At 50.9% G+C, this 14,550-nt stretch overlaps 1 non-coding gene across 1 annotated transcript; it reads right to left on the reverse strand.

The window, feature by feature from the left end:
- Positions 1 to 6,252: 6,252 nt before the first annotated feature.
- On the reverse strand, positions 6,253 to 6,325 carry TRNAV-AAC. The gene has a single exon. It is a non-coding gene; the product is annotated as a tRNA-Val (tRNA).
- Positions 6,326 to 14,550: the final 8,225 nt, after the last annotated feature.

Raw genomic sequence — 14,550 nt, forward strand, 5'->3', positions numbered from 1 at the left:
ATGATGGGTTTGGGGTGTGGGAGAGGCTCAGTGCTAGAGCAGAGGGTAGGGGTGTGGGGTGAGGGCTGTGTCTGAGGCTGGGGGGTTTGGGGTGTTGGAGAGGCTCAGGGCTGGGGCAGAGGGTTGGGGTGTCGGCGGGGGAATGAAGGCTCTGGCTGGGACTGGGGATGGGAGGTTTGGGGTGTGGGAGGGGCTCAGGGCTGGGGCAGAGGTTGGGGTGTGTGGGGAATGAAGGCTCTGGCTGGGACTGGGGATGGGAGGTTTGGGGTGTGGGAGGGCTCAGGGCTCAGGCAGAGGGTTGTGGTTGTGGTGGGGTGAATGCTGTGGCTGGGGGTGTGGGATCTGGGGTGGGGCAGGGCTGGGGATGAGTTTGGGGTGCAGGCAGGCTGCTCCGGGACAAGGGCCAGAAAGGAGGACTCCCCCAGCCCTTTCCCTGCTGGCAGCAGCAAGCTCGGGGGGAGGAACCCCGCATTCCCCCCCCCCCCCAGCAGCACACTCACTCCCACCACTGTCACTGCAGGTGCTCCTAGGGCCCTTCTCAGGTCCAGGAAACTCCCTCGCCTCCCCCAGGATGGGGGCCGGGGGGTGGGCATGCACCTCCTCCCCTGCGGTTGCCCCTGACTATCGCCTCCCTGGGGTGGGGGATGGGGCTGTCTCCTTGCCCAGCATGGGGCAGGAGTGGTGACTGCAGGGGGGGGGGGCTGAGAAGGTGTAGGGTCCCGCTGGAAACGGGAAGGGTCTGAGGTGGAAGGGCAGGCTCAGAGTCAGTCTGCCCTGGCAGTGAGGTGGGAAGGGGGGCACTAGGACCCTGTGGCAGCAGTTGCTGCAGGGAGGCAGCATGGAGCTGCATGGAAGAGGCAGGGACGCTCTGCTCCTCCGGGGCCCAGGGACATGCATGGGGCCAGCAAGGGGTCAGGGGACACTCGGGGAAGCACGGGGTGGCAGGTGGGGCCAGAGGAGACCCAGCCCCAAACTTTGGTGGAGCTGGGCCCCAGGGCTCTGAATATTGCTGGTGCCCGGGCACCACGTGGGTATATAACTCGCCGCCCATGTGCGTTTCATTCCTTATGTCCTAGTCCCATCATGTGGCCATTTCCTTTTCTTCCTTTCTGTTAAAAGCTTTGGTGTTTTGCACAGAAACATTATTTCCCCAGGAAAGACCCAGGAGTGGGGGCTGCATTCCTGTACCAAACAGTCACTGGAAGGGGGCAGACAAAGACCTTTAGGACGAGGCGCCCGTCACTGTCAAAAGATCATCTCCCTCCTGCAGGTCACTGGCAGCCTGAATTTGTTCCTTATCCTCCCAGAGTCTGGGGGCTGGAATCAGCACTACCCAGCCCCTCCGTATGTAGCAGGAACAAACACAAACCTGGTCTTTAAAACAAGCTGTCCCCTTCCTTCTCAGGGAAGAGTTTTCTGTGATTGAAGTTGAGCTTCAGTTCCCCCCTCCTCGGGGCGGGGCGGGTGTGGGGCCAGCTCCCAGTGAGATCTGTTTTCACCTTTGCCCCCTTTCAGTCACTCTGGGATCCTAACTCTGCTCCCAGCTGTCAGGCGGCTTCCAGAGCAACCACCCTGCTCACTACCTCCATGGTCATATGTCACCCCATTGCCAGCACACAGAGCCTGCAGGAAAACTATTCCTGCCAGATGCATTGGTATAGTGGTGTGCGTAGGTGTCTTCTAAGCAATTCATCTGGGTTTGATTCCCAGCCAGTGCAATAATGGCTTTTCTCTTCTGTTGTTTCCTCAGCTGGAAGTGGTTTAATTTCAGTCACATTGTGTTACAATCACATTATCTATAGAATGAGACAATAAATGTGTCAAAGTCCAGCAGGTCATACAGGATGGAGGCACACAAGGGGCTGGAATGTGTCACCTGAGAAAGACAGAACCCTTGGAAACCTGCATCTCCCATCCCCTGGCCTTGCGAGTTATGATTCCAGCTGTGTGAGCTGTTTGTAGGATGTTCCTGCATGAAGTTTTGAGTCAGTTTTGCTCCTGCAGATTCCTTTGCTGTTACAATTATAATGACATGAACAAAGGGAGGCAAAATAAACATAAACCCCAAGTTGCAATACAGGTGGGAAAGGGACGATCACGGTTAAGCCAAACACGTCAAAATAAAAATTAATACTAAAAAAGGGGAGGGGGGAAGAGATCAGGTATGTGGAGATCCCCTTGATATTTCAACGCACATTGTTAGAATCAAAGTTCAGACTTGACACTGGAAAACCCGCAACTACCTGTCTCTCTGAACACCTGTGATGAGCAAGATGGAGTTGGGACACCTGTTCTGCTTCAATCATTTATTGTCTCTCTGTTCTCTCCTTCTTCGCCCCCCAATTCCTCGTCTCCAATGTCTCTGCCTTTCTCCTCTTGCTCCCTCTCCCCTGCCCTTTCCAGGAACTCACACTCAACAGCATTTAGGACAAGCCAGAGCTCCCATGTTCTGCACATGAGCCTGTGTCAGAGGACGTGGGACCCCGGTCAGAACCAGTCACCAGATCAATATGACCCTTTATGGGCGACTTCTCTGCCTGCTCTGCAATTTACATCTCCCCTCTTCCCCCCCCACCGCAAACAGGGTGGGGTACAGCTCTGACTGAGAGGCCTCACAGGAGAAATTTCAGCCAAAAGACAAATTTGTGTGAAATGTTGAGAAATGAAGAGCCCCCCAAATCCCCAGAACTCTAGTGTCACACCCATGGCACCAGCACAGGGAACCCAGTGAGATGGGGTTACAGAATACAAGGGGGGGAGGCAGCAGGGAGAGAGTTGACAGGGAATCTCTCTTTTTCCTTCTCTCTTCACTTTCTGTTCTTCTCTTTCCTTCCAGGAATTGTAGTCACAGCAGGGAGGGGTTTGTCTCCGTGTCTGTCACGGAGGTGGTGGAAGTGATGGATTCTGTGACTTCCTGCAACCTCCGTGACTTCTGCAGTGGGCACAGTGGCTGACTCCAGGGCCACTCAATCAACTGGCTCCAGGGACCGCCCAAGTAGCGGCCAAAGCAGCTGCCCCGGGGACCACTTGACCAGTGGTCCCGAGGGCAGCAGGAGCAGCCACAGCTTGGTGGCCTCTGGCAGCACTTCTGGGGTGGCCAGAGCAGCAGCTGGCCCCCTGGGGCTCCCCCCTGCCCTAGCAGCAGCTGGAGTGGCAGCGACTCTCAGGGCTTCTCCCCTGGTAGCTGGTGCTCATTATCCATCAATTAAATCAAAACACTTCCCCCTGCAAGTGGATTTAGCCCGGGACCCTCAGAGTCAGCAGTTGTTACGCCCCCACTGAGCTCTCTGGTCAGGTGTCCTAGTGCCGGGAGCCTCCGATGTAGATCCTAAAATAGCGTTTTTGCACCTGGGGGGCTGAAATTTTGGACCAGACATTGTAGCTCCGCTGTTATTTTACTGAATTGCTTCAAAACAGCAAGTGTAGAAAGTCTCCTAAGTGCCAGGCTCTCTGCCATGGAAACAGCTGCCCCTGCTCTCCAGGAGTCTGTGCGTTCCACCCAGCAACGTACACACCTGCTCCGCACTGAAGGGGGGTCAGACAGTGATGGTAACGCAAATCTTCAGACTATTAACCAAGGTCCCTTTCTTTAACCCAGGACATGCCAGTCACCTGTTAGCCATGGTGTTATCTTCATCTTCAAATACCTCTCAGGACATTTAACAGAGGGAGTGAACCCCCCCAAATGGCTCCCTGTTGAGGCGTTGTACCGAACCTGCCCCTGTAGACTGTCTGGTTTTATACTCTTAGAGCTTTTTCTCTTCAAACCCCTTATCCCAATCTCTGGGCCAACCTCCGCATTTCAGAGTTTAGAATTTACTCTCATCACCCTCCTATGGCACTTTCCATGTGAATTGGGCAAAGCAAGTGGGGGAAGCTCCGTGGCTAATGAAAACCAACACTCTGGGTGAGGCCTGAACTCACACCCACAGCTGTATTTCCCCCTGCATGAGCCACTATAGGTGCTTCTTAGACAAACTTGGGCTGTAGGTGGTTATGTGTGTCTGTGCTTCACCACTTTGGCTGCTCTGTGGAAAGCTGATGGTTCAAACAGAAGCTGGTGGGGTTTTGTTTTGTTTTAAGCAATTAGAGTCTAGTACATTTTAACAGGCAGAAAATGTCCTATTCTGGTCTAGCCCCATTTGACTCCTTCTGTCCATCTTCTTCCTTCGCCCTCAGTGTCTTTCCTTCCCCATTGGGGACATGCAGAGATGAACCCCAGTCAGTCTGTGTCACAGAGAGTCTGTATCTCCTAAGGAATGTGGGTGAAGGATTCCAGCTGAATTAACGCCACTCACCTGGGTTAGAAACATTTGTTTCTTTCAGGCACATAGTGGGAAATGGGACATTAATTCAGACCCAGGAGGCAAGGCAGAGGCTTCATGCTCTTGATCTCCATGAAGGGAGAGAGGATCCCCAGGAAGGAACAGAGCTTCCTTTAGATTCAAGCTGGGTCTTCTGGAAGTTGGAAAAGACCCTTGGTCACTGAGGATCTCATGGGATCGTGCTGCTCCAGAGGCTCGAGAGTCCTGGGTGCAGGGAGGGTGTCACTGCACAGTCTGAAATGGAAGGGAGGACCCTGGAAGGGAAGGGGAGGAACAGAAAATGGAGAGGAATGAAACAGAATAAACGCCTGTTCTCTCTCCCCTCCCCGACCCAGCAAGAACTGTTATCAGTGGGGAAACTCCCCACCATGAATGGCAGAGACCATAGAGACATTCGCCTCATGCTGAGAAGTAAGGTGATCAATCACCAAGTGTGAAAAATCAAAAACTTTCACCAGATGCATTGGTGGTATAGTGGTGAGCATAGCTACCTTCCAAGCAGTTGACCTAGGTTCGATTCTCAGCCAATGCAATGATATGATGATTCCTCCACTGGGAATTGGTTTAATTTCAGTCATGTTGTAACAGTTTATCAATGGAGTGAGAGAATCAGTATCCCAAATCCCAACAGGTCATTAAACACCCAGTGGAGGAAGAAAGGGGTGGGACTATATAATAAGCAGTTGGAGTCATCCTGGTATTACAATGCTTCATTTCTTTTCTTTTTTTTTAATTCCTTTACTTCCCTCTCCCTTTTAGACTCAGAGCCTTTAAGGTCAGAAGGGACCAGTGTGATCATCTAGTCTGACCTGCTGCACCTTGAACGCCAAAAGACCCCACCCACCCACTCCTGGAATAGACCCGGGAGGGGAGGCAGCTCCGTGCTCTGCCCCTACCCCAGGCAGCACATGGAGGCCCTCTGCTCCCCTCCCCAATGCGTGTGCAGAGATGTGCCAGCAGCACTAAGGTGGCTCCCTGCCCACTCTACCTCCGTCCCTCCGTGCCGCTCCCAGAAGTGGCTGGCATGTCCCAGCATCCCCTGGGGTGGGGGGAGTGTCTCCACGTGCTGCCCCTGCCCCGAGCACCAACTCTGCAGCTCCCATTGGCCAGGAACTGTAGCCAATGGGAGCTCTGGGGGCAGCGCCTGCAGACAGCAGCACATGGAGATCCCCTGGCCCCACTCATCTAGGAGCTGCTGCCAGAGGGTTGTGTGTACCGGTCACTTTGGGAGCTGCACCACCCCTCCTGCACCCCACCCCCACCCCCCAGCGCAGAGCCCACACCCAAATTTCCTCCCAGAGCTTTGCTTGTCTTCCTTTCACCAGAACCATCCTTCTTCTCCTGGGCTGCAAGTAGCCATCCCTGGGAAGCCAAGAGGCAGGCACAGGATTCTGCCAGGTAAGTGTCCCCCAGCGCCATGATGGACAGTGCGATGAAGGTAAGTCTTCCTGAGGCACAATGAACTGCAATGCAGCGAACCACTGGCCAGGCGGTCCGGGCCAAGGGCATTCACTGGAGGTACAAGCTTGTGAGTGACTCCTGAGCACAGGGCCCCTTCCCCTTTTAAGGACCTGCTCCTCATGGCCTGCGACTAGAGATGACTTGGCTGCATCTGGTGGGTCACACTCCACCTCAGCCAGTGTCCATGCTCTGGGTGTGTGATCGCTGCCTAATGAGAGTCCCAGACACCTTGTCTATCTAGGAGCTCTTCTGATCTTCCAGCTGTTCAACGAGCCCCTTCATCCCACAAGCATTGCAGGAGGGAGCGGGAGGGAGAGGGGGAAAGCCACTTCACAGGCATTCAGAGAGGAGAGGAGACAAAAATGGGAATCGGGGAAGTATAACAGACCTATTGAGCATAGAAATCACTGCTGCTCCTACAACAGCAGGGACAGGCCACTAGGAGCTGGGAAAAATTAAGCCATCATGTTTCTGCCTGGTTTTGAACCAGGGACCTTTTGCGTGTTAGGCAAACGCGATAACCACTACACTACAGAAACTCTGTTGCAGGGCTCTGCCCCTCCCTTCATAAGAACAGAAGAATGGCCAGACTGGGTCAGACCAAGGTCCATCCAACCCTATATCCTGTCTGCCAACAGTGGCCAATGCCAGGTGCCCCAGAGGGAGTGAACCTAACCGGAAATGATCAAGTGATCTCTCTCCTGCCATCCATCTCCACCCTCTGACAAACAGAGGCTAGAGATACCATTCCTTACCCAGGCTGCCTAATATCCATTAATGGACTTCACCTCCATGAATTTATCTGCAAAAATAATGAGGAGTACTTGTGGCACCTTAGAGACTAACAAACTTATTTGAGCATAAGCTTTCGTGGGCTAAAATCCACTTAATCAGATGCATACAGTGGAAAATACAGCAGGAAGATATATATATACACAGAGAACATGAAAAAATGGGTGTTGCCATCCACACTATAATGAGAGTGAGCAGTTAAGGTGAGCTATTATCAGCAGGAGAAAAAAACCTGTAGTGACAATCAGGATGGCCCATTTCCAACAGTTGACAAGAAGGTGTGAGTAACAGTAGGGGGACAAATAAACATGGGGAAATAGTTTTACTTTGTGTAATGACCCACCCACTCCCAGTCTTTATTCAAGCCTAATTTAACGGTGTCAGTTTGCAAATTAATTCCAATTCAGCATCTCTCGTGGGAGTCTGTTGTTGAAGGTTTTTGTTGTAATATTGCGACTTTTAGGTCTGTAATCAGTGACCAGGGAGATTGAAGTGTTCTCTTGCTGTTTTTTAATGTTATAATTCTTGATGTCTGATTTGCGTCCATTTATTCTTTTATGTAGAGACTCTCTGGTTTGGCCAATGTACATGGCAGAGAGGCATTGCTGGCACATGATGGCACTTATCACATTGGTAGATGTGCAGGTGAATGAGCCCCTGATGGCATGGCTGATGTGATTAGGTCCTATGATGGTGTCCCTGAACAGATATGTGGACAGAGTTGGCAATGGGCTTAGTTGCAAGGACAGGTTCCTGGGTTAGTGTTTTTGTTGTGTGGTTGCTGGTAAATATTTGCTTCAGGTTGGGGGGCTGTCAGTAAGCAAGGACTGACCTGTCTCCCAAGATCTGTGAGAGTGAGGATTGTCCTTCAGGATAGGTTGTAGATCCTTGATGATGCACTTGAGAGGTTTTAGTTGGGGCTGAAGGTGATGGCTAGTGGGGTTCTGTTACTTTCTTTGTTGGGCCTGTCCTATAGTAGGTGACTTCTGGGTACTCTTCTGGTTCTGTCAATCTGCTTCTTCACTTCAGCAGGTGGGTACTGTAGTTGTAAGAATGCTTGATAGAGATCTTGTAGGTGTTTGTCTCTGTCTGAGGGTTGGAGCAAATGTGGTTGTAGCTTAGAGCTTGGCTGTAGACAATGGATTGTGTGATGTGGTCTGGGTGAAAGCTGGAGACATGTAGGTAAGTACAGCGTTCAGTATGTTTCCGGTATAGGGTGGTATTTATGTGACCATCACTTATTAGCACAGTAGTGTCCAGGAAGTGGATCTCTTGTGTGGACTGGTCCAGGCAGAGGTTGTAGGTGGGATGGAAATTGTTGAAATCATGGTGGAATTCCTCAAGGGTTTTCTTTTCCATGGGACCAGATGATGAAGATGTCATCAGTGTAGCACAAGTAGAGTAGGGGCATTAGGGGACGAGAGCTGAGGAAGCGTTGTTCTAAGTCAGCCATAAAAATGTTGGCACACTGTGGGGCCATGTGAGTACCCATAGCAGTGCCACTGACTTGAAGGTACACATTGTCCCCAAATGTGAAATAGTTATGGGTGAGGACAAAGTCACAAAGTTCAGCCTCCAGGTTTGCTGTGACATTATCGGGGATACTGTTCCTGACGGCTTGTAGTCCATCTTTGTGTGGAATGATGATGGAGCGTCTACATAGCCAGACAATCCTGCTGTCAGGATGCCAATGCCTGAGATGATGGGGCGTCCAGGATTTCCAGGTTTATGGATCTTGGGTAGCAGATACAATAACCCTGGTTGGGGTTCTAGACTGTCTTATTGTCAAGGGACAGAGAAACTCAGCCAGCAGCAGGGGGTGCAGAATGCTGTCAGAGTGTGGGGGTGACAGCGCCTCCATGATCCTGACACCCCTATTGGTTCCACTGCTGGTTGTTTTCCTTTTCCGGTGGGACTTTGGGCAAGTTGCTCCCCCCCCTAGGGCTCCATCCCCAGCAGGCAAATGGGGATTTCGTACCTTCCACTATTGGAAAGTGCTGGGAGAATCCCCCAGCCAAAGCTGCTCTGACAGAGCTAAGCAACATCTGACCATTCAAGGTGCGCTGCCCAGGAGGAGGAGTGTGTGGCTCTGGGGTTTCACTTCAGCCCAGTCTAGAGAGAGGGCCCAGCCATGGGGTTTCGCTCAAGAAGACCAAGTCTCCAATTTATTACGGGCGTTTTGAATTCCAATCCTGAGCTCCAAAGTGCTTGGTGTCATTTGCACATTTTAGAAGCATGATCTCCACTCCATTTTCCAAATCATTCATGAAACTATTGAATAGTACCGGACCCCGGACTGATCCCTGCAGGACCCACTAGGTGCACCCTCTCCGTCAGGCAGCCAAACCAGGAGAAGGGCCCTTGGAGTCTGGGCTTTCAACCAGCTCTGCACCCACATGACACTGATTGCAGCTGGACCGCATTTCCCTCGTTTGCTTGTGAGAATGTCCTGCGGGACTGTGTCAAAAGCCTTAGTAACCCCAAGATAGGTCCCATCTACTGTTTACCCACCTCCACTAGGCCCGGAACCCTGCCAAAGAAGGAAAGAGGCTGGGTTTGGGATGATTTGTTCTTGACAAATCCATGCTCACTCGTCTTAAGAACCAAGGTATCCTGTAGGTGCTGCTGACAAACTGTTTAAGAATGTATTCCAGGATCTCTCCAGCTATGGAAGTGAGGCTGGCTAGTCTGCAAGTCCCAGGTGTCTCTTTGTTCCCCTTTGAAAGATAGGTCCTGTCTTGTTCATGGATGGGAAGATGTTCTTTTTCAGGGATCTCAGACGAGAACTGGGGCACAACACCTGGTTTTTTAAGGCCACAAAAATGGAGGCAGGAACCTCTTCTCTCCTGCTGGCAAAGAACCCCAGGTACCTAAAAGACAGGGACTCACACCCCTGAATGGGCTTTAAGAAAGGCAATGGTTAAAAATTTTGGCCCCGACCATTTCTTGTTTCCGCAGACTAGACATTTTAGCAAACTTTAGAATTCCTTGGTGCTAAACACCGTGAAACTATCCTTTCTCCTTCACAGAGGGCTTTATCGCCCCTTATCTCACTCAGGCTCACAACTGCCCAGAGCTCGAGAACTGTCCTTGTTCCCATTGGGCAGATGGGGAGGAGCCTGAGGTATAGAGAAGGGAAGTGACCTGTCACCAGATGGATCAGACTGAACAGGTTTCAGACCTCGAGGAGGCTCTTACCTTCTAAACAGGGACAGCTGTTTTCTAGTAAAATCACTAACAGGGAAGGAGAAAACTCGAAAGAGGTTCCTCCTGGCGCTCACGTCCGTGAACCCGAATACTCCCTCAGTCCTCAGAGAGAGACCTGGAGAAGGAGACTTGCTGAAGCAAAGCCACAGGGGTCTCTGAGGTCTCCCTGGCCCCTCGCCCCTGTCCTGCCTGGCTGATGTCAGCATCTCTCTGTGAGGTCACCACCTCCCTATCACCTTGGACCAATAGTCTGAGGTCCTGCAAAAGGCCTTTGTGATGTCACTGCCACACCCCTCCCTTGCTGGGCCAATGTCCTGCCCCTGGCCAGGCACTTTGCAGGTTTGAGCTACTCCCTGTGGATCACCCCACTCAAGGAGCGTTCATTCTAGGCAGCAAGCCGGCTAGACAGGAAAACATCAGACGCTGCTCCCAATGCTAAACTCGGTTTTTCAGAAATTAGTCGACTTTATGGCCAGAAGAGACCATTAGAGCATCTAATCTGACCCCCTGCATATCACAGGCCTCCTGTATGACACAATAGCTACTTTTGGGGCAAACACATTCCAGAAAGGCATCTAGTCTTCATGAAATGACATCAAGAGATGGAGAATCCATCACTTTCCTTGGTAGCTTGTTCCTGTGGTGAATCATCCTGACTGTTGAATATTTGTGCCTTAGTTGTAATATGAATTTGTCTCTTTTCATCTTCCAGCCATTGGGTCTTGTTATGCCTTTCTCTGCTCGATTAAAGAGCCCTTTAATACCCAATCTTTTCTCTCCATTAAGGCACTTCAACACTTCAGTGAAGTCACGTTTCAATCTTCCTTTAATAAGCTAAGCAGGTTGAGCTCTTTCAATAGCTCACTAGAAGGCATTTTTCTCCAGCCCTCAGAACATTTGGTGGCTCTTTGCTGCCCCAAACTCTAATTTCAAAACATCTTTTTCAAAGGAGGACACCAAAAATGGAGGCTATTCCAGTATCAGTCTCACTGATGCCGTGTCACCTCCTGTGACGTTATTGACATAATCTGTAACCGTATAAGCAGCAAAGAATCCTGTGGCACCTTATAGACTAACAGACGTTTTGCAGCATGAGCTTTCGTGGGTGAATACCCACTTCTTCGGATAAGCTCATGCTGCAAAACGTCTGTTAATCTATAAGGTGCCACAGGATTCTTTACTACAGAACCAGACTAACACGGCTACCCCTCTGATACTTGTAACCATATAGATCACCGTTGCGACCGCTGTTCTATTTGTAGCCAATATTGTAGAAAGGTTGTAGCGTAAGGGGTCTATGGAAAGGTTCTGATTGGCTCATTATAATTATGCTATTTCTAGATGTGTATCATTTTTATAGTTGACATTATGAATTCCTGCTCATTTCCCCACTGGCTGGAGCATGGCTAGAGTGTGTCTGTGGTTAATGATGTTGGTATAGATTGTTCGTTTCCTGCCTTGGCAATTCAGACAGTCCCTTTTCCCAACATATCTCCAGCACATCATTAGTTCCAATAACAGGGGCAGCTTTTCTCTGGGGCACTGAGATTTCTTGGGGAGTTGGTGGCGCCTTTCTTTCCTCACCCTGGAGTAAACTCATAAGAACATAAGAACATAAGAAAGGCCGTGCAGGTCAGACCAAAGGTCCATCTAGCCCAGTATCTGTCTACCGACAGTGGCCAATGCCAGGTGCCCCAGAGGGGGTGAACCTAACAGGCAATGATCAAGTGATCTCTCTCCTGCCATCCATCTCCATCCTCTGACGAACAGAGGCTAGGGACACCATTCTTACCCATCCTGGCTAATAGCCATTTATGGACTTAGCCACCAAGAATTTATCCAGTCCCCTTTTAAACATTGTTATAGTCCTAGCCTTCACAACCTCCTCAGGTAAGGAGTTCCACAAGTTGACTGTGTGCTGTGTGAAGAAGAACTTCCTTTTATTTGTTTTAAACCTGCTGCCTATTAATTTCATTTGGTGACCCCTAGTTCTTGTATTATGGGAATAAGTAAATAACTTTTCCTTATCCACTTTCTCAACATCACTCATGATTTTATATACCTCTATCATATCCCCCCTTAGTCTTCTCTTTTCCAACCTTAGTCTTCTCTTTTCCAACTCAGCTTTTTATTCCATGGTTCATGTTTTATGGAATAACAACATCAGCATGAAGAAAGAGGAGAGTGAATATCTCACTGCCAGGGCTGAAGGTGGCCACGTCCCCTCTGTCTGACCGTTGCCATTGCAGGAGAGAAGGTTTCAATGGAATCGAATGCCCTGGCTCAGACAAGTGACACAGGGAGGTTTTGCTGTTCATGGATCCATGCAAAGGAAATTGTGTCTCTGTGTGAAACGGAGGAGGACATGAAACAGCCACAGGGGCGCAATGCCTAAGCTAAGGCAGGAGGGTGAAGGAATCGGGCTGAGGAATGACTGACGTGGACTCACCTGGGATTGAAATGACATTTGTTTGTGTCGGGCAGTGAGAAACTGACATTAATTCAGATGCGGGGTTGAGGCTTCTTTAGCTCCTTGTAGAACTTGAACTTGATTTCCCAGAAGGGAGAAAGGGAAAGTCTGGGGCTGCCTTGAGTCCCTGGCTGGGTCTCCTGGGCAGTGGAAAACGTCCCTTGTTTGGCCCTGCCAAGGGGATCGTGGAGGCTGAGACGCCCCTTGGCTTGGATCAAAGCGGGAGTTGGATGGAATTTATCACACAACCCTCCCTGCTCCCCAGAGCCCCACGGGAGAAGCTAGAGAAGGGAGTCATTCCTCCCTGTGCTCCCAGAAGAGCTGCTAGCAGGGCCGCCCAGAGGTGGGGGCAAGTGGGGCAATTTGCCCCAGGCCCTGGGTCTTGCAGGGGCCCCACAAGCAGGAGCGTAGCTAGGAGGGAGCAGGGGGGGCTGCCGCTCCCCCACTGAGCACATTCCCCCAAAGTGGCGCCTTAGTAGGAATTTGGAATAAGGTGGAAAGATCTGGAATTTCCCCACACACACACCTCCTGGTGTGGCAGGGGTGCAGGTGGAGGGCAGAGCCCAGGGCTGGGGTGGTGGTGGGGGTGTCGGTGGGAGCAGTAGGGGAAAGGGCGGAGCCAAGGCTGGGGCAGCATGGGGTATGTGGGGCAGAGCCCAGGGCTGGGGTGGCAGGGGTGTGGGTGGAGGGGGCAGAGCCCAGGTCTGGGGTGGCCGGGAGGTGCAGTGGGGAGCCCAGGGCTTGGGTGGGGGCAGCCAAAAATTTTTTTGCTTGGGACGGCAAAAAACCTAGAGCCGGCCCTGCCTCCACCCACCGTGAGGTAGGTAGGAGCAGATCATTATTATCCCTACTTGAAAGAGGGAGAAGCTGAGGCTGAGAAAGGAGAATTGACTTGTCTGAGGTCACACAGCCAGTCAGGGGCAGAGTTGGGAATAGGACCCAAGAGCTCTGATTTTCAAACTAACCATTGGATCTTGAATTTCAGACATTGAATGACCTGAATAAAATGCTCTCAGATGAGCTCCAGACCAACAACAGTGCACAGGAATTATTCAGCAAGTATTTGAGGAGAATCATGTTAGAGAGAATAATGAACTGCTCAGAGACCATGAATGCAGAGAAGCAGCAAAATTCGTCAAACACAGAACTGGTTCTGACTTATTTCCTTGGTCTTGAAAGAGAACAAGGACCTGTGTCTCCTCCTGTCAATAACTCCCCTCCTCAGCCAATCAGGGTAGAGACTGAGGACGGGAGGCTGAGGGTTCTCACCAGAGAGCCCAAAGGATGGCCCAGGTCATTGGTGGGGATCAAATAAAGTTCAGAATAAAATTCTGCCTCCTTAAGCTCATGTTTTCCATGCCTAGAATTCAACTGTCACCAGATGGATCAGACTGAACAGGTTTCAAACCTCTAGGAGGCTCTTACCTTCTAAACAGGGACAGCTGTTTTCTAGTAAAATCACTAAAAGGGAAGGAGAAAACTCAAAAGAGGTTCCTCCTGGCGCTCACGTCCGTGAACCCGAATACTCTCTCAGTCCTCAAAGAGAGACCTGGAGAAGGAGACTTGCTGAAGCAAAGCCACAGGGGTCTCTGAGGTTTCCCTGGCCCCTCGCCCCTGTCCTGCCTGGCTGATGTCAGCATCTCTCTGTGAGGTCACCACCTCCCAACCAATAGTTTGAGGTCCTGCAAAAAACCTTTGTGATGTCACTGCTGCACCCCTCCCTTGCTGGGCTAATGTCCTGCCTCAGGCCAGGCACTTTGGAGGTTTGAGCTACTCCCTGTGGATCACCCCACTCAAGGAGCGTTCGTTCTAGGCAGCAAGCCAGCTAGACAGGAAAACATCAGATGCTGCTCCCAGTGCTACACTCAGTTTTTCAGAAATTAGTCGACTTTCCGGCCAGTAGAGACCATTAGAGCATCTAATCTGACCCCCTGCACAGGCCTCCTGTATGACACAATAGCAGGTGAGGAGGGGCTGAGGAGGCGAGTGGGTGGGCAGTGGCGAGGGGGCGGGTGAGCCGGCAGAGAGCCAATATTCATAACTTCAACTACAAAAATGATACACATCTAGAGATAGCATCATTATAATCAGCCAATCAGAACCTCTCCATAGACCTCTTAAATGACCACTTCCCTGTAATATTGGCTGCAAATATAGAACAGTGGTTGCAATGGTAATCTATACAGTTACAGATTATGTCAATAACGTCACAGGAGGTGACACAGCATCAGTGAGACTGATACTGGAATACTGCCTCCAGTTTTGGTGTCCTCATTTGAAAAAGATGTTGTGAAA

Source organism: Mauremys reevesii, linkage group 14, assembly GCF_016161935.1.
Source record: "Mauremys reevesii isolate NIE-2019 linkage group 14, ASM1616193v1, whole genome shotgun sequence".
NCBI classification, from domain to species: Eukaryota; Metazoa; Chordata; order Testudines; family Geoemydidae; genus Mauremys; species Mauremys reevesii.